The sequence below is a fragment of the Schistocerca americana genome, chromosome 11, assembly GCF_021461395.2.
Source record: "Schistocerca americana isolate TAMUIC-IGC-003095 chromosome 11, iqSchAmer2.1, whole genome shotgun sequence".
Taxonomy (NCBI): domain Eukaryota; kingdom Metazoa; phylum Arthropoda; class Insecta; order Orthoptera; family Acrididae; genus Schistocerca; species Schistocerca americana.
In genome coordinates, this window is record NC_060129.1 from 12,903,956 (window position 1) to 12,924,101 (window position 20,146).

At 42.5% G+C, this 20,146-nt stretch overlaps 1 long non-coding RNA gene across 1 annotated transcript in view; it reads left to right on the forward strand.

The window, feature by feature from the left end:
* Positions 1–14,634: 14,634 nt before the first annotated feature.
* LOC124554105 overlaps positions 14,635–20,146 on the forward strand; it is a 29,559-nt gene continuing 24,047 nt past the window's right edge. Inside the window, exon 1 of the long non-coding RNA XR_006968242.1 lies at positions 14,635–14,756. This is a non-coding gene — a long non-coding RNA (uncharacterized LOC124554105). The remainder of the gene's footprint in view (positions 14,757–20,146) is intronic.

A 20,146-nucleotide genomic window follows, 5' to 3' on the forward strand; every position in this document is an offset into this window, starting at 1 on the left:
GCGTGCAAGTGTCTCTTTAGTGTACCTGTCACGTCCTCTACTTCTTCTGTCAGTAAATCGTAGTCTCTAGCTTGCTATCTGCACAACATTATCCATGTCATCGTTGCAGTTTAAGGTATAAACAACTTAAACTCTAAGTATTTAGCTGAATTTATATCCCTCAGATTTTTGTGATTTATCGTCTTAGTGGTTTCTTTGTCGTGCTCATGTGGACGACTTCACACTTTCCATGATTTGTACTCAATTACCACTCCTTGCACCATTCTGATACCTTGTCTAAGTCATTTTGCAATTCGTTTTGGTCATCTGATGACATTGCATAACGGTAAGTGGCTGCACCAGCTAGACACTGTCTAAGAGCACTGCTCAGATTGTCTCGTAAGTGGTGTACGGAGACCAGCAACAGCAGAGGGCCTCTTAACACTTACTTTGGAGAACGCCAGGCGTTACTTCTGTTTTACTCGATGACTTTCCGTCAGTTACTAAGAACTGTGACTTTTCCAACGTGAAATCACGAATCCAGTCACACGACTCCACAGGTGCGCGATTTAACCAGAAGGGACGGTGTCAAAAGCGATATGGAAACCTTAAAACTACGTAATCAAATTGACGTTCCTTGTCAATAGCAGTCATTAGTTCGTGGTAATAAAGAGCTAGTTGTGTTTCACAAGAGCTTTATTTTCTAAATGCCTGCTGGCTGTTTCTAAATAAATCGTATTCTTCGAGGTGGTTCATAGTGTTCGAGTGCAGTATATGTTCCAAAACACTACTGCAAACCGAGGTTAGTGATGTGGGTCTGTTATTCAGTGGATTACTCTTATCCCGTTCCTTGGCTATTGGTGTGACTTGCGCAACTTTCCATTCTGCTGGGTACGGAGCTTTCTGCCAGCGAGCAGTTGTATATGGTTGCTAAGTGTGCAGCTATTGTATCAGCATACTGTGAGAGTAACAGACTGGTATACAATCTGGACCGCAAGCTTTGCCTTCCTTGTGGTTTAAGCTGTTTTGCTGCACCAAGAATTTCTGCTTCTGAATTACTCATATTGGCAGTTGTCCTCGATTCGAGTTCTGGAATGTTTACTTCGTCCTCTCCTGTGAAAGAAAGTCGGAAAACGGTTTGGTAACTCTGCCTTCGTGGCGCTGTCATCAAAAAGATCACCATTGCCATCGCGCAGTGAAGGTATCGATTGCGTCTTCACGGTGTATGTGATCCGGGAGAACTGGGAAATCCGCGAGAAACCCGGGAATTTTTTCATCCGGAAGAAAACTAGGAAAAACGTGGTATATTTAAAATGCCGCGAATTTATCATTGTTTTAGTCTGCAGTCAAACTTCCGTAAGTTTGACTGGTAAGAACTGATAAACGGCAAAATGTGTCAAAGGCTTCAGGACGAAGGCTGTGGAGTACCTCATAGCAATAAACTGCTGCCGACGAGTGTGACGTCACACCTGTTTGCATCAAGTTCAAAAAATGGCTGTGAGCACTATGGGACTTGACATCTGAGGTCATCAGTCCCGTAGAACTTTGAAGTACTTAAACCTAACTAACCTAAGGACATCACATACATACATGGCCGAGGCAGGATTCGAACCTGCGACCGTAGCAGCAGCGCGGTTCCGGACTGGAGCGCCTAGAACCGCTCGGCCACAACGGCCGGCTAAATATCACACCGACGCATCCTTTTAAGCGCAAAACAGCGTAGGCTCTGAAAAGATAAACTGTTTCACGCGTCCCTTGTCTTCCTACTACTTTCTGTTCACGAAATGTCCTATACTAAGTGCGTGGTTTGAAGGAACCTGTTTTAAAAAAATCAAATGCCTCACCAATGCAACTTTTTCGCACCTCATTCGCCTTTCTACCGTCTTCTACAGACGACTTAAATTTGCTACTTGGCAGTCAGATGCCGCATGTGTGTGGCTTTTTGTGCACAAAACAGCTAGGCCTGAGGCGGTGAACTTTTAACGTTTCATTACACCAATTTCCGCTGTCGGTTTGGTTGCGTGCTAGAGTGCATTCCAACCTCCTTGTTCACTTACGTAGCTCGCGATACCTGTTGCGGAAATTTTTCATTTTCCTCTAAGATCAGAAAAGAAGTTTTGTTTGAGGAGCCCGCCGGCCGGCCGAAGTGGCCGTGCGGTTAAAGGCGCTGCAGTCTGGAACCGCAAGACCGCTGCGGTCGCAGGTTCGAATCCTGCCTCGCGCATGGATGTGTGTGATGTCCTTAGGTTAGTTAGGTTTAGGTAGTTCTAAGTTCTAGGGTACTGATGACCTCAGATGTTAAGTCCCATAGTGCTCACAGCCATTTTTGAAGGAGCCCGCCTTGTGCGTTGCGCGGTTCTGATGCTTTCTTCTCGTCGTCATTTCGCTACACGGGACCAGCCGTAGTGCTTCTGGAATCTCGACACGCCGGCTTAGACCGCTGTGTAGTTTACCTCCCATCTTTTGCGATCCTGCTGACATATTCTTGTGTAGCCGTGCGGCAGGCAGATTGTAAACGTTGTAATAACCAACTCCAGACTGTATCGAGCAACAACTGGTCATTTTCAGAGTTCTCCTTCACTATCGCGAAATTAGTGGGGTGATACGATACCGCAGATGGGGTGGCAGAGATTAAAATAGTGGCGCTTTTCCGTGCGGCGAGATGTTATACGAAATTTCGGTCACCGGCTTTCTGATCGCAATACGAAAATGTTTTGCTGCCGTGCAACACGTAGGGAAGAATCTTTTCAAAGCCTTAGTGAGTATTTGTGCAGGTTTTTTTGCGACGTTGTACCAGTAAGTACGGATAGCGGAAGTGCTCTCTCCACGACAGACTTTGGTGACGTCACAACACGGACAGCCGCGAAGAATTTATCGCGAGCGATTTCGCACCATGACGTATACCCTAGTGAGCTTGTCCTCGTGTTCTTCTCTCCTATATAATACATTTAGTACCCTGAAGGATTCACCCTTTTATGACGAAACAAAGAGTTTTGGATTCTATTGTGTCTACCTTTTGTTATAATATAGTTGCGCTACACCTTGAAGACACACAATTGACGGACATCTGTCAGACCGTTTCTTACGCTCCGGGTTAGAAGCGCCAAACGAGTACCTGTTTCCCGCTTTATTCCTGCCTCTACAAGCCGGTCACGTGACCTGTGCTGGCTGCAGGTCACCACTGCTGTAACGTCTTCCGTCTCGAAGTTCTGCTGCAGTCTGCTCCATATTCAGGGCGTATATTAAAACTATCACTTACAATGGAACAGACATGTCGAAATCTACTCTGAAATTTTTTACAGAGGAAGAAAACATCGAAAGAAATGGATTGCCAAACTTTTAGCTGCTAAGGAGCACTGCAAGTATTTTGTAAAAAAATGTTGAAGTTACGGTGCACCCTTTTTTTGCCGCGCCGAGAGCAGCTTACGAGAGCGGTCTGTACAACCCTGCCCGGCTAGCGCGGGACACGCAGACAGAAATTCTGAGCACCTGAAGCCTGGCTTACGTTGTGTCTAGGAATCCTACATACTCGGTTCGCTAGACATAAACAGTCAAACAACTCGTACGAATCAATTTCATTGCGAAACACAATTACGATTACTCAACTTTGATACGTGTCGCAGGCAACGGGCGGGATACAGAATGGTCAGCCTGCATCGTAAGAGACGAACAAGTCTGTGCTACGCAGGGGCAGCTGCCGCCGAAGCCGCGGTCCGCCTCGAGTCGGGGGCGGCGCCGACGCCGCCTCCACGCGGGGGCCGCTGGTGGCGCGTTGTCGTCCTGGAGGGAGGCCGTTCTCTGGTGTGCGGCTGGAACCGTCTGTACGGAGGAGAACTGCCTGTGAACGCTGTCTTACTGGTTTCTACTCTCTGGAGCTAATACTCGGCACACAGGGTACAGCTCCGTCCTGCTACAGCCACAACGCGAAACTTTGGTGTTCAGTGAGGATTATTTTGCGTGTCAAGCGCACTCTTGTTGACGGAGCATCCAAAATGGAGCAGGGAAGCAGGAATTTAAGTGTCTCAATTTGTACGGAAGCGTGACATGCGCGGAGATCGTGCACTTTGCACTGGAATTGCATCTCCATCTCTCGTTAGCACTGGTCCAAAGTTTTCCTCGTATGTCGGCTGCCGCCTTTCCCTGGCTTCTCACTACCACTGAGGGAAAATTACAAGCAGGACGCCAGTTACCGACTTCGAGTATCATCTGAAGAGGAGGCGACACAGCTAGCGTTTCCACTAGGTTTGTAACGTCTAATGGTCACATTCTTTTTTGTTCCTTTTTTTTCTCTAAAAGATCTATGATGTAGTGGCAAAGCGCCCGCTTCGTGATCCAGAGAGAGCGGGATCAAATCCCGTTCAGACCACAACTGCTTTCACTGTGATTTCTAACCGAGCATGCACTTCCTCAGACGTTGGAGTGGCCACGAAAGACACGTGGTTGGGATTCCACGTCAAACCGCAGGTGTCCACTTTGCGATCAGGTGACAGGGGAGGGCCAGGGAAGCGCCAGCAGCTGCAGTGCGGCCGCCAGAGAGACCTGCAAGAGGCCTGCCGGGCGGGTTCTCTGCCGCTCGCGCTCGTCAGCCCGTCTGCCGCTGTGGAAACCTGCCTTGAACTGTGCAGACAACTGTCTGAATAACTTCATACCGGCTGTTGCACTCTTGCACGTGTATCAGTGGCTAGCAGAGACAGTAAAATCATGGCAGTGTCTGATGTGGCAGGCGACTTCCATCAGTGAGGACTTGTAACTTGTTGAACTGGAATGTGTCTTGCAGTACCACATTTTATAACATTTCCTGTAGGCCATTCCTTGCAATGATGATCGAATGTTGTACATTTGACTATCAGTGAAGCAGTTGTTTGTTTATTCTGTGTAGTCGTCACAAAAATGCAAAGTGTCTGTCGAATGAGAAAAAGAAACCGGACAAAGGAAACATTGATGCAGCGACCACTATTTTTATTTAGACAGAACTGGGATGGAGTCACAAGTGGTCCCGGCCATTGTTCTGCACATTGCGCTTCATTCCAGGCGTGACTGACGTAATTCGTAAAGTGTGGCCAAGAGAACTGGCGATGCACGAATGGCGGTAGCTGAAGAATACTCTTCCGCTGATAAACCTGAAACGAGAGAGAGGTATCGGAAATGATGTTGTCTGGTAATTTCCTCATAAAATGCTTTCCACTGTCGAAAACAGCCTTTATCGAGAGGTCGAATCGCACTAGTGATTCCAGGCGGAATCCACATTACGTCCACAGATTTTTCGTCACCCATCACAAAAACAGAGGCGTCGTTATGTGCAGAACATGAGTGCAACGAAAGCAATGAATTGGTTTCTGCAGCTGGTAGGAATACTTCTCGAACGAAATGTTGAAAATTATTCTTTCCCATTTTTACAGATTTTGATATATTGACCACAAGATCTTTGGCACTAGACAGTCGATTCTCTATTTTTGGTCCCTACTTTGTGTTGCGGTTCTCGCAGACAGATGTACAGCTGCGGAAACAGTAAACCGCCCACACTTCCTACCGGCATTGTGGTACAAGAATGTGTCGTTGCACTCACTGGGTGGGCTGCCGACTCCGCCCCTTTTCCACCCCGACACGATAAAGAGCGGGCCGCACGCAGTTCTCTCACCAAACCCGACTGATCGGCGCTGTAAACACCAGTTGAGGGGATGGCGGCAGGTTTCGCCCCTGAGTCAGCCGCGAATTCCCGTGCAGCACTGCCCGCCACCGGCAGCTGCTCCACACGGTCACGTGACGTAAACCCGGTGGTTCTGCGGCCTCCTGCTCTGTGCGACTCCTGGAAGCCGCGCAGCCGGCCGGCCAGAGGCCCAGAGCCGGCAGTGGCCGCGCCGGCTGCAGCCCCGCACACCTCCGCCGCTGACGGCGCACAGCCTCTCCATCCGGCCAGTCCCCCATCTCCCCCCGACAGGTTTTCCACTCAGCTGGCCTGGGGCCTCCGTTTGGCGCGTATTCCTTACGTCCTGTAATTCCTTCTTCCACTTCTACAGTTCACGCTCCGACTGTACGAAACGGAAACGCCTTCGCACACTGCGTAACTTCGAGCGTTTTCCCGTCCTTCGTCTAACCGATACTTCGCTGCCTTCTCTTTGTCGCTGAAAGCTGTTGCAGTACGTGTGTTGTTTGCAGACTTGGGAGGTATTCTCCTTCACAACTTTTACTGGCACTGCAGACGCCGTCCCAACCACAGTTCACGGAATCGTCACCGTTATTTCGTATTTCTTCTCACGTATCCACAGTTTCAAACGAAATGTCGACATCATTCGAATGAATGTCAAGGAAATCAACTAACAAATGACAAATATGTACGTCCTCAGGAGAAGTAGGTCATTTCGGCTGGAAGCCACGTTGTCCATATTTCATCGTTGCTAAATTGAGAACGTTAATTCGAATCCACATTATTGTGAAACAAGAACAAAAAAAAATCTTCTGTTAGTAGGCGTGCCTTCCCGAACCTCACTAAATATTAACTCAGCTCTATCTTTATTCTCAGTAGCTCCCAATACTGCAAAATACAACTGATAATTTGTAATACATGTTTCTTGACTGGCTAATTCCAGAGAATAGTAACATTGTACTATAGTGTCCGAGAAACTATCAAGGAAAGGTTACCTGAGACGTCCTTTACAAACTACAGTTGGGGTTGTGTCGTGTTTCCTGTTTATAAATGCACCACCGATGTCGGCTGTGTTGCGCATGCGCAGCTGCTGCAGCATCAGTAGGGGTGTACATATCTACCGCCGCCTGGCGCGCAACGCATTTGGCAATTTTCAACGATTTTGTAAAATATTTGCAGTGCCTCTTAGCAGCTAATATTTTGACAGTGCATTTCTTTCGCTGCCTTCTTCCTGTGAAAAAAATTAGATGGCTGTGTTTCGACTTGTCTTATTGGATCATTACCTTGTTAGTTTTCTTGATCACTATGTGAAACGAATAAAAAATTGTAATCCTTATCTCCTCTTCTAAACTTAGCCATCCGCCTTATTTAACTACTGGACATCATAAAGTTGTTCCATAAATCTGCGCGATTCGAATGTCTATGCCTTCTTCCAAAATCATTGCCCACTGTGGGACAAAAGCATCTACTTTTCATCCAAATTTATTCGTTGTCTTGCGAAAGGCATTCCATACAGTTTCGCACGCCCGCCTGATCAACAAAATAAGGAGCGTAAGGAATATGAGACCAGCTGTGTGACTGGACAGAAGAGCGCCCAGCAAACGGAACACAGCGTATCATCCTGAACGGAGAGAAGTCTTCGGACTTCAGAGTAACTTAAGCGGGCATTACACGAGGATTCGCCGCGAAAGGTACTGGTCTAGCGCGACAGCCATCTGGCGGTACAACGGGTGAAACTACGAAATTTAGCGGACAAATTACCCACAGTGCGTACTGCTTGTTGTTTGGTTGCTGCTAGGTGTCCAGCGGCTAAATTCAGATTTTCGTGTTGGGAAGTTTTCGCGTTGGGGATCTTACACATTTTATTTTTCAGTAAGCAGGTTTCATAAATGCAGTAGACTCTTTCATATTAGCCGTTTGAGAAAGGATTTTTCTATTGATAGCTTCGTATTCTAGAAACGAAATGCAGCAAAGAGGTGTTAAGCGTCTTAAATGAGGCATACAGCGAGGACGGCCATTTATGACCCACTCTATCATATTAAGCTACATCGTAAGTCGTTTCTTTCCGGGTAATATGCATATAACGTAAAGGATATTTATTACAATGTTGGCATCACATATATTCTGCACAGTCACAAATACAGTTTACATTTATGCTAATGGTAATCAAGGTTGCTATGGAGGCACAAGTATTAGTAAAAATGGATAGAGTTTTGCTTGTAATGGTTTAATTACATTAGCAAAACTTGCCACTCGCTAGAAGATATCAGAAGTAGCCCGAAACTTTTACTGTTATTACCAATTGAATTAGTTGTTGTGAAGAGAGGCAACCTATGTAGAGTAAAGATTTGTACTCATGAAAAATAAGTTTATTCATAGCAAGATGGCATTTGATGTTAAGCATTTCCGTGACAGAAATAAATTCAATTGTGATCTCACAGACATTGTGAAATAAACCAAAGTCTTGTTCCTTACTGCAGTTAAATATGTCCATGCAAGCCCATAAAAATTCTGATAAAATGAACTTTGCAAATATTAATGCTTGAAAATTATAAATATGCAAAGTATTTATAATGTTAATTTGAGGGTGAAGCCAATATTTAATATCTAATTAAATATTTTGTAGTGGCTGATTGTGCACCATTACAACAAAAGCCAGATGGCCAACCTTCTACAGACTACACTTTAAATTATTTTTCACTTAAACGTTTCCCCAGAGAGGAAGAGATTTTGAGTAGGAACAGGAGAAATTCACTTTTAACCATATATTACAAAATAAAATACGTATGTCAAATATCTAGCGTGTCAGAATACCAAAGCGATTTAATTCTTAAACATCACAGACAAAAGTAGTAGTCAGTCTTTGAAACAGCTGCTTTTTTCAATTTTAATGAGATTTGATAATAAAATACATTTTGTTTACATTTTTAACAGAAATATCACTGAGTTGCAGGTTTTATAGTTACTTGTTGTATTAGTTATGGTTTTCATCACAGAAATACAGTTTTGTGCTTTCTTTACACTGGACATTTAGACATGTGGTATATGTTTAGCTTCATTTTTATAGGGCTTTCCAGGAGAAGTCACACCCTTCAGCAAGTGTGCAAAGTGTAGTAGTCACTAACAGGCAAAAGCCACCATTCGAAGCAGTTTTTTTTATAAATACACTAAACACAAACTGATTAGTCTAAGGATAACTTTAAAAATTAACAGTGGACTTCAAAAAACAACTCATACAGATTCAGATTCAGCAAATATTTGAGCAAATATTTGAAACACTACACAGGACACTATCATCTGTGTACCTACTGGAAAACTCAAAACTACTCTGTGTTAAACATTACAGCTAAGGCGAATTTACATCCTTAAGTTTGTGTTCTGGAAAAATATACAAAAAGAGTCTAGTAAGATAATTTCTGAAAATTCATGGGTACTGCAGAATGTTTCTGCTTCATGTTGTAATATTCCTAACTTTTCACATTTTGTAGTTCTTGTTGTCAGTCTTGAAAAGATGTTTGTTCACCATCCAGTGGTGTATTACAAGTTCACTTTCATTCATCAGTGCTCTAATCCTAAGATTGGATTGTGTAGAGTACTTTCCAGATAAAATACCACAGGTCAACACTTCACATAATATGAGAGGCTTAACACAGCTTTTAAAGTGTTAACGCAGGCATTATAAGGCGTAGTGAATACCAGCTTCACACTCTCTGAAAACTACATGTTTACAATTTTATTCTGGGGTACTCACGAGTTACATAAAGAAACAGATTGTGCATAAGTTCATTGCTAGGCCCCAACTCTGATAGATTTGTACGTCAACAACTGTGTGATGACTTATGCTTTGTGCATGATCCCTATTTATAGGTGAAAGAATTACAAAAACTATACATACACAAAATACTCATCTATTACATTTTAGCTGTTAATTAGAAGATAGCAAACTTAGAGGGTCCAAAGGTGCTGTTGTTGTTGCGGTCTTCAGTCCTGAGACTGGTTTGATGCAGTTCTCCATGCTACTCTATCCTGTGCAAGCTTCTTCATCTCCCAGAACCTACTGCAACCTACATCCTTCTGAATCTGCTTAGTCTATTCATCTCTTGATCTCCCCCTACGATTTTTACCCTCCATGCTGCCCTCCAATGCTAAATTGGTGATCCCTTGATGCCTCAGAACATGTCCTACCAACCGATCCCTTCTTCTGGTCAAGTTGTGCCACAAACTCCTCTTCTCCTCAATCCTATTCAGTACCTCCTCATTAGTTATGTGATCTACCCATCTAATCTTCAGCATTCTTCTGTAGCACCACATTTCGAAAGCTTCTATTCTCTTCTTGTCCAAACTATTTACCATCCATGTTTCACTTCCATACATGGCTAAACTCCATACAAATACTTTCAGAAACGACTTCCTGACACTGAAATCTATACTCGATGTTAACAAATTTCTCTTCTTCAGAAACGCTTTACTTGCCATTGCCAGTCTACATTTTATATCCTCTCTACTTCGACCATCATCAGTTATTTTGCTCCCCAAATAGCAAAACACCTCTACTACTTTAAGTGTCTCATTTCCTAATCTAATTCCCTCAACATCACCTGACGTAATTCGACTACATTCCATTATCCTCGTTTTGCTTTTGTTGATGTTCATCTTATATCCTCCCTTCAAGACACCATCCATTCCGTTCAACTGCTCTTCCAAGTCCTTTGCTGTCTCTGACAGAATTACAATGTCATCTGCGAACCTCAAAGTTTTTATTTCTTCTCCATGGATTTTAATACCTACTCTGAATTTTTCTTTTGTTTCCTTTACTGCTTGCTCAATATACAGATTGAATAACATCGGGGAGAGGCTACAACCCTGTTTTACTCCCTTCCCAACCACTGCTTCCCTTTCATGTCCCTCGACTCTTATAACTGCCATCTGGTTTCTGTACAAATTGTAAATAGCCTTTCGCTCCCTGTATTTTACCCCTGCCACCTTTAGAATTTGAAAGAGAGTATTCCAGTCAACACTGTCAAAAGCTTTCTCTAAGTCTACAAATGCTAGAAACATAGGTTTGCCTTTCCTTAATCTTTCTTCTAAGATAAGTCGTAAGGTCAGTATTGCCTCACGTGTTCCAGTGTTTCTACGGAATCCAAACTGATCTTCCCCGAGGTCGGCTTCTACTAGTTTTTCCATTCGTCTGTAAAGAATTCGTGTTAGTATTTTGCAGCTGTGGCTTATTAAACTGATTGTTCGGTAATTCTCACATCTGTCAACACCTGCTTTCTTTGGGATTGGAATTATTATATTCTTCTTGAAGTCTGAGGGTATTTCACCTGTTTCATACATCTTGCTCACCAGATGGTAGAGTTTTGTCAGGACTGGCTCTCCCAAGGCCGTCAGTAGTTCGAATGGAATGTTGTCTACTCCAGGGGCCTTGTTTCGACTCAGGTCTTTCAGTGCTCTGTCATACTCTTCACACAGTATCGTATCTCCCATTTGATCTTCATCTACATCCTCTTCCATTTCCATTATATTGTCCTCAAGTACATCACCCTTGTATAGACCCTCTATATACTGCTTCCACCTTTCTGCCTTCCCTTCTTTGCTTAGAACTGGGTTTCCATCTGAGCTCTTGATGTTCATACAAGTGGTTCTCTTATCTCCAAAGGTCTCTTTAATTTTCCTGTAGGCAGTATCTATCTTACCCCTAGTGAGATAAGCCTCTACATCCTTACATTTGTCCTCTAGCCATCCCTGCTTAGCCATTTTGCACTTCCTGTCGATCTCATTTTTGAGACATTTGTATTCCTTTTTGCCTGCTTCATTTACTGCATTTTTATATTTTCTTCTTTCATCAATTAAATTCAATATTTCTTCTGTTACCCAAGGATTTCTACTAGCCCTCGTCTTTTTACCTACTTGATCCTCTGCTGCCTTCACTACTTCATCCCTCAAAGCTACCCATTCTTCTTCTACTGTATTTCTTTCCCCCATTCCTGTCAATTGTTCCCTTATGCTCTCCCTGAAACTCTGTACAACCTCTGGTTCTTTCAGTTTATCCAGGTCCCATCTCCTTAAGTTCCCACCTTTTTGCAGTTTCTTCACTTTTAATCTACAGTTCATAACCAATAGATTGTGGTCAGAGTCCACATCTGCCCCTGGAAATGTCTTACAATTTAAAACCTGGTTCCTAAATCTCTGTCTTACCTTTATATAATCTATCTGATACCTTTTAGTAGCTCCAGGGTTCTTCCATGTATACAACCTTCTATCATGATTCTTAAACCAAGTGTTAGCTATGATTAAGTTGTGCTCTGTGCAAAATTCTACCAGGCGGCTTCCTCTTTCATTTCTTAGCCCCAATCCATATTCACCTACTACGTTTCCTTCTCTCCCTTTTCCTACACTCGAATTCCAGTCACCCATGACTATTAAATTTTTGCCTCCCTTCACTATCTGAATAATTTCTTTTATTTCATCATACATTTCTTCAATTTCTTCGTCATCTACAGAGCTAGTTGGCATATAAACATGTACTACTGTAGTAGGTGTGGGCTTCGTATCTATCTTGGCCACAATAATGCGTTCACTAAGCTGTTTGTAGTAGCTTACCCGCGTTCCTATTTTCCTATTCATTATTAAACCTACCCCTGCATTACCCCTATTTGACTTTGTGTTTATAACCCTGTAGTCACCTGACCAGAAGTCTTGTTCCTCCTGCCACCGAACTTCACTAATTCCCACTATATCTAACTTTAACCTATCCATTTCCCTTTTTAAATTTTCTAACCTACCTTCCCTATTAAGGGACCTGACATTCCACGCTCCGATCCGTGGAACGCCAGTTTTCTTTCTCCTGATAACGACATCCTCTTGAGTAGTCCCCGCCTGGAGATCCGAATGGGGGACTATTTTACCTCCGGAATATTTTACCCAAGAGGACGCCATCATCATTTAATCATACAGTAAAGCTGCATGCCCTCGGGAAAAATTACGGCCGTAGTTTCCCCTTGCTTTCAGCCGTTCGCAGTACCAGCACAGCAAGGCCGTTTTGGTTATTGTTACAAGGCCAGATCAGTCAATCATCCAGACTGTTGCCCTTGCAACTACTGAAAAGGCTGCTGCCCCTCTTCAGGAACCACACATTTGTCTGGCCTCTCAGCAGATACCCCTCCGTTGTGATTGTACCTACGGTACGGCTGTCCGTACCGCTGAGGCACGCAAGCCTCCCCACCAGCGGCAAGGTCCATGGTCATGGGTTGTCCAAAGATACTGATTCTGAAAATAGACCAGAAAGTTTAGAGAAAGTATGCTTTAAACTTGGATAGTTAAATAGAAGTATGCATTTAATAAACAGAAAAACGAAGCCTCCAAACCTATTTTAATGGATTGTGAAAATAACTTGATTTTAGTATTTGAACACTGTAGATAAAAATTATGACTATATAGTTTTTGGGAAAAGTGTTTATTGAACATAGGAAAATGATTGCTTTTCAATACACTATAAGAATCTGAAAACAAGAAATCTAGCAACATGGAAAATTTTTTATCTTTTGCATGTATAGTAAATTAAAAATAATTTAGATTCAAATGTAGCATTATCAGAAGTTTGAAATTGTCACTGTCAATAAATTTTAACAGATGTTCAAATGAGATGAGTAAAAATGAAGCATGAGAGAAGAGTTCAACAGCGTGCAGAAAACACTATGAAGCCTCAAGTTTCTGTGGAACAATGCCCTGTTTTCTCGTGTTTTTTTGGAGATTAGTATTTTCTCAGTACCTCTGAAAGGACATAGGTGTACATTCCATCATACAGGGCAATTATGAGGTCAGTAGAAGCCATTGAACAATTTAAAGAAAGCCATGTGCTTGAACAAGGGAAGCAGAGAAAGTTATTTCAGAAGAGCATTTCAAAAACATTTCACTGGTTCCTAGAAGATAATTAAGCAAAATGACTTCCCAAATTAACAGGAAACAATTTTGTCAGGGCGTTAGAGACAATGAAGCAAAGGCTAATTTCAAACAAAAATACTCAAATCCTACATGAAAGATATGAATATTTTGTACATTAAGAAATGGCCCTGTGACATTGCAAGCCCACTGTTAGAAGGGCAAGAACATTAGGACCTTTTGAGAATTTTCAAATGTAACCAAAGTTGTGTTGATGTACTCCCTGTAGTACATCAGAGAAAGAGTCTTCCATACAGTTTTGACAGCACTGCATAATTAACTTTTTTGCAATCTACTTTGATGTTTATTTCGGTTGTGGGACCTCCACTGCACGTATGGAACCCCAAAAATTACATCAAAGTAAGGATGAAAACAGGCATGCCGATATCCTATACTAAAAGGCTAATCTGCATGCACAGCAGTGAGTGATACTTCAAGTTGCAGAATCTTTACGCATGTCCTGATTTTGTTAGGAATACAGCACTGCAGATAAGGAACTAAGTTAACATTAACAAGTGGTCCAGGTGTGAGCACAGCTTTCCATGTACAAAGGGTCCAAGTTCCCTGGTATCAGCAAGCTTGTGCTCACTGAATGTAGGCCCTTGAGAAACCTTAAGACAGATGAACCACAGTCCCAGAGTCTGATACTACTGGTTCTTTACTGCAGCCGTCCACCTGTTGTCACATAGAAAGTGCACTCAAACCTTCCCAGCTACTGCAACACACATGACTTACGTAACATCAATTTAAGCATATGTTAAGTCCCTGTCCCCTCCTGACATTTAACAAATGTGCAAATAAATAGTTCTTTCACAGGTATACCTACACTGAAGTCTAGGAGAAGCATTTTTGGCTTTATTGCAATGTGGGTTACTTCACTGTTTCAGTTATGAACCCAACACATTTATACTGAGCCGATACAGTAACATTCTTTAGGAATGCTGTGAGTGTGAGTGCTTGAGTTCCTATACAAAGGGCAACTGAGAGATGCTTATAGATACTCCTTTAGCAGGACCTCATGAAAAAACCCCTACACCATTTGGATAAACCTGCCTTTGTTTCAGGCAGTGTCAAACAACTCACGTGGCAGACATGGGAGAGCAAACAACTGCTCAGCTGCTTGAGCAGTGATAGCAGATGTTGATGAAATGTATTTGTAGTATGTCAGCTGAACCAGTACTGAGGTTACAATGTAAGTGACATTAAATATTTGAAAATTTAAGGATACTGAAATGTGTTTTAATTACCTGATAGCAGCAAGTTGCAGCCTGCAGTGCTTTGCTGGCATAATGTACAAAATCTGTGCATTGCTCCATAGTGTTATTTTCTGACAAATGTGTGAACTACTGCAGTTCACACAGAATGATTGATGTTTTTGTACCCAAGGACGACCTTCATTATGTGAAAGGGTCAGAAAGGAACTCACCTCATATTAATATGGACCAGGATGCCACCATACTTTGCCTTTTTAAGTCTACATTAAGGGAACATTTTTTGTTGCTGTTGCTTCTGTGACACTTTGCTGTCTCTACCATGAATTGGAAAGAGCAGATTTTTATGTATAGGTGGCAGCACACACTCAACAGTAAGTTGGTAGTAATGCTCTATTTTGTGGACACTATGCATTTCACACCTCAAACCATGGAGGTATTGGAAGAGGAGGAGTATGGGGCAATAAAATTCTGTGTTTTTTAAAACTGTACAGCCACCAACACATACACAAACCTGCGGTAAGTTTATAGTGAAGATGCACTACTTTGAGCAACAATTTTTAAATAATTCAACCACTTAAAGAAGGCCACCTTGTCTGTGTTAAACAAGGTGATCTTTGTGTTTTGGCTTCTACTATGACTGAAGTCAACATCACCAGCATGCTGCAACTGTCCATAAGGATCAGCAGGTAACATTATGTAACCTCAAAGCAGTATTAAAAATTTCATATGTCAGTGTCCTCAAAATTATGCAGGATCATATCCTTATAACCCATGCTTGTACCTGCTTGTACCTGTTCAAACAAAATGCTGTGTCAGTAGCAACAAGCCATGACGTGCTGCACCTCTTTGCTGATGGAGGGGATCTGTGTTTGGAATCTAATATCACTGGTGACGAGTCACAGTTCAGATGCATCATTACGATCTTTAAGGAGAATGAGCCAGCACGGTGAAGAAACCACTCAGTTTTCCAACTCCAAAAGATAACTGAAAGTTTTTCCATCTGCAGGGAAGTCCTGGAATGATTTACTGGCATGCAGATCCTTCACACTACTGTTACAGCAGCATACTGCATGTCAGTATTGGCTGAACTGGTGAAGCACACTGCAAGCAAAGACCAGAAGTTCCTCAGACTGGATGACAACTTCATAACAATGTGCAGCCTCACATCACAAATCAAGTTTTCCAGTTTCTGGTTCAGTTCAACATTACCTGTGTGCTGCATCCACATTATAGCCCCAGTCTTGCACTCTGTGATTTTCTTTTTAATTCCTTTCACTAAAGGCAAAACTTTGAGGCCTTTTATTTGAGGACTGTAAGCATTGCTGAAGAAGTGAGCAGTGCTTAAGAAGTGAGGATTCTCAAGGACCTGATAAAAAATTGTCTGCAGTGTGTGTTTGAGCACTAGCAGAGATGCTATAGAAGGTGCATTTCAGTAGGAGGGAAGTACTTTGGAAAAGTTGCTACCATTTGAATGGAGTAATAAACATCTGTGAACAAAATTAGTCTGTCTGTTAATCAGCCCTCTTAAATCACATGATGTGGAGTGATTCATGGTAGAAACCAAAGTAGTAGATACCGGTTGACATGCCACTTGGACACACACACTTCTGAAGTAAGGACATTCGTGAATAAGCAGTGCTAGTGTGTTGGGCTTCAACAGTGTACCATTAACCTAAGTTCATAACTTTGAGTCAGGTCAGGACTGTACACAGAATTTTACATATCTTACTTTAAAGTGGCAGAAGTCATCGAATTATTTATACTTGAACTGCCAGATGAAAGCATAACATCTCTACACCAGAGGCTTCAATGAAAAAACCATTACAAACTCAGGAAGTTTAACCCCTGAACATAAAACCCTGAGTTCTGGGTTTTATTGTCTGACAGAAATGTAAAATCCTGAGTACACTAAGTCAACTCAAGAACAGAGCTTTAAAACATTAAACCCTGCATTTGTCTGTTTCAAGACTGGTAGTCAGGTTCTACATTTGTAGCGTGTTTCAGTTGAGGTGGTTGCCAATAGATACCTTTACTGTGTACAGTTTTGGATACTCAAAACACACACTTTCAGACTCTCCTGTATTGTTTAAACAATGCTTTCAAAAAAGGATGGCAACAGTGAACCTGTGTTTTACACAGAAACATTAAATTATTGATTAAATTATTTAATTGGACACATAAAAAATCTACTCATCAACCAGCGGCAGAACACACTCATAAAAGATTGTTGTCAATGGCAAGCTTTCAGAGCCAGTGGGTCCTTCTTCGGGCAGAAGGGTTGAAGGGGAAGGAAGAAGGGAGAAGGAAAAGGACTGGAGCGGTCTAGGAAAGGGGTAGATTTTAGGAAAGTAACCGAGAACTGTGGGTTGGGGAGACTTTCCATACGGAATGAGAAGGAAAGACTGATTGTTGGGGAATGCATTGGATCTGAAAACCTCAGAGCTTACAGGTGGAAGACAGGGTAATATGCAAGCACTACTAAATCATTGTGCATGAGTTAGTAAGAGTGAGAAGCTAAGTGCATTGTGTGTAACAGAGGTGGGAGGGATCAGTGAAAAAAGATGGGAAAGACAGTAAATGATGTAGAACAGAGTGAAGCAAAGAGTAGTTTCAGTGAAGAAAAGCTGAGATGGAAGAAATTAATGTCAATTAAGGTCAGGTGGGTGGCAAGAGCCAGGGACATGTTGTAGTGCTACTTCCCACCTGCGGAATTCTGAGAAACTGATGTCTGAAGAGGGTGTTGTGAGTTGTCGGTATATACCCTCTGCCTATGCCCATTTATCCTAATTGATTATTTGGTGGTAGTCATACCAATGTAGAAGACTGAACAGTGTTTACATAATAGCTGGATGGGGCTTTCCTGGGGATCCGTAAGTCTTGAGACTTCTGGTTTGGTTTGAATACTTGATGACATATTTACCATATGGACTCATGGTGATGCTGAACTGCTTAAATTCCTGGAGTCTCATAATACCTTCTCCCAGTTAAATTTCACATAGTCTTATTCCAAATCATGTGCCACTTTCATTGATGTTGATCTCGTACTCACCGAAGGCCAGCTACACACTTCTGTCCACATTAAACCTACCAGCAAACAACAGTACTTACATTTTGACAGCTGCCATCCATTCCATGTTGAACATTCCCTCCCATACAGCCTTGGCATCCGAGGCAAATGTATTTGTTCAGATGCAGACACTTTACAGCAATACACCACCATTTTCACCTCAGCCTTCACTGCATATAATTACAGCACCAGTCTAGTTGAAAAGCCAATTTCTCAGGCCATTACATTCAATCCTGGTACTGCCGATCCCTCCACAAAACAGCTTCAGAGCACACTATTGGTGACTCCCGGTCTGGAATGTGTTAATCAGCTACTTTGACAGGACCATGACTTCCTAAAATCGTGTCCTGAAATGAGATCCATTCTGTCAGACATTTTTCCCACTGCATCTATAATAGCTTTCCATCGCTCTCTCCATCTCCGCAATATTCTTGTCAGACCCTATGCTCCTTCTGCACCCATGTCCCTACCCTATGGCTCCTACCCCTGTCATGATCCCCTACGCACCCTCCTGCCACCACCTGTAACAGCCCTGTAACTGGCAAAACATGTACTATCAAACGGAAAGCCACCTGGAAAACATCTGACATATACCAGCTAATACGTAAACACTGTTCATCCTTCTACATTGGCATGACTCCCACCAAATTATCAATCAGGATGAATGGGCACAGGCATAGAGTATATACTGGCAACTTGCAATATCATGTTGCAGACCACGCTCTACAACATGACATTCACGACATCGGTGCCTGTTTCTCCACTTGTCTGGATTCTTCTCTCAGACACCAGTTTCTCAGAACTCCACAGGTGTCAACTAGCTATACAACATGTCCTTGGTTCTCACCACCAACATGACTTTAATTTACGTTAATTTCTCAGCTTTTCTTTGCTGTAACTACTCTCTGCTTCAGTCCGTTTTATTTTTCTACATCTTTCATTATCTTTCCCATCTATTTTTCATCGCCCACTCCCACCCCCTTTACATACAATGCACTTAGCTTCTCACTCTTATTAACTTGTACACAACGTTTTAGTAGTAATCTCTGTCTTGTGTATTACCCTTTCTTCCGCCTTTAAGCACTAATTTTTCAACCTTGTCCGTTGCAGTCCTCAACAATCAATCTTGCCTTCTCATTCCATACTTTAAGTCTCCTCTGACTTGCAGTTCTGGATGACTTTCCCAAAATCTACCCCTTTTCCTAGACCTCTCCAGTCCTTTTCCTTCACCCTTCTTCCTTCCCTTCAACTCTTCTGCCTGAAGAGGGAACCACTGTCTCCGAAAGCTTGCCAACCACAACTGTCTAATGTGTGTGTTCTGCCACCGCTTGGTGAGTACATTGTTTATCTATCCACTTTAATGAGCTTGACACTGAATTTAGTGGCCAAGAAAGTGAAGAATATTGTTGTTTCATTGGTTACTGAAAGCAATGATAGTTTGTCAGTTGAGTTACAGGTGCTCACCACTGTTTACAGATAAATACATTCACTGTGCTCCAGCCAGCTCCACCACTTATGTACACAAGAAATTTTTGTGGAATACATGGTTGGACTTCATAGCTACACACATCCAAAAATAACTTCAGGTTTCAGGATATATTAGTCAAAGTCCAGTGCATGAATATATGAGGTCTGTTCAAAAAAATTTTGCAAATTACTCCACAAAATTTTTCTACACTTGTCTTTTACTTATTGTGTATGGTCTACTATGAAATACTCTTCCACAATTGGTAGACTGCTTCCAACACCATTTCCACTTCTGGAAGCAGTCTTGGCACACCACTTGCTAGACTGTGCAGAGTACTGTCTACAAATTTTTAACTCATCTATCACTGCAAAATCTTCATCCTTTTGACAGAGTTTTCAACTTTAGAAACAAAAGAAGTCCACGGCTTCCACGTCTGGGGAGTATGGAGGATGAGGCAGCACACTGATTTTGTGTTGTGGAATAGTCACGCACCAACAGGGATGAATGTGTGGTTGCATTATTGTGACGCAAGAGCCATGAATTCTCTCTCCACATTTGAGGCCATTTCCTTCTCACAATTTCTCACAGATGTCGCAACATATCTTGATAGTACAATTAATTGACAGTTTGTCCCTGAACTAATCCTTCAAAGGAAACTATCAGCATGGCTTTGACATCTGACCTGGCCTGATGAGCTTTTGTTGGTCTCTGAGAACCTTTCCCAACTCAATGTGAAAGTTGAACCTCAGCCTCAGCGTCATAACCATAGATCCACATCTCATCATGAGTTATGATTCTCTTAATGAACAGCTCTCTCTCTCTCATTTGTGTGA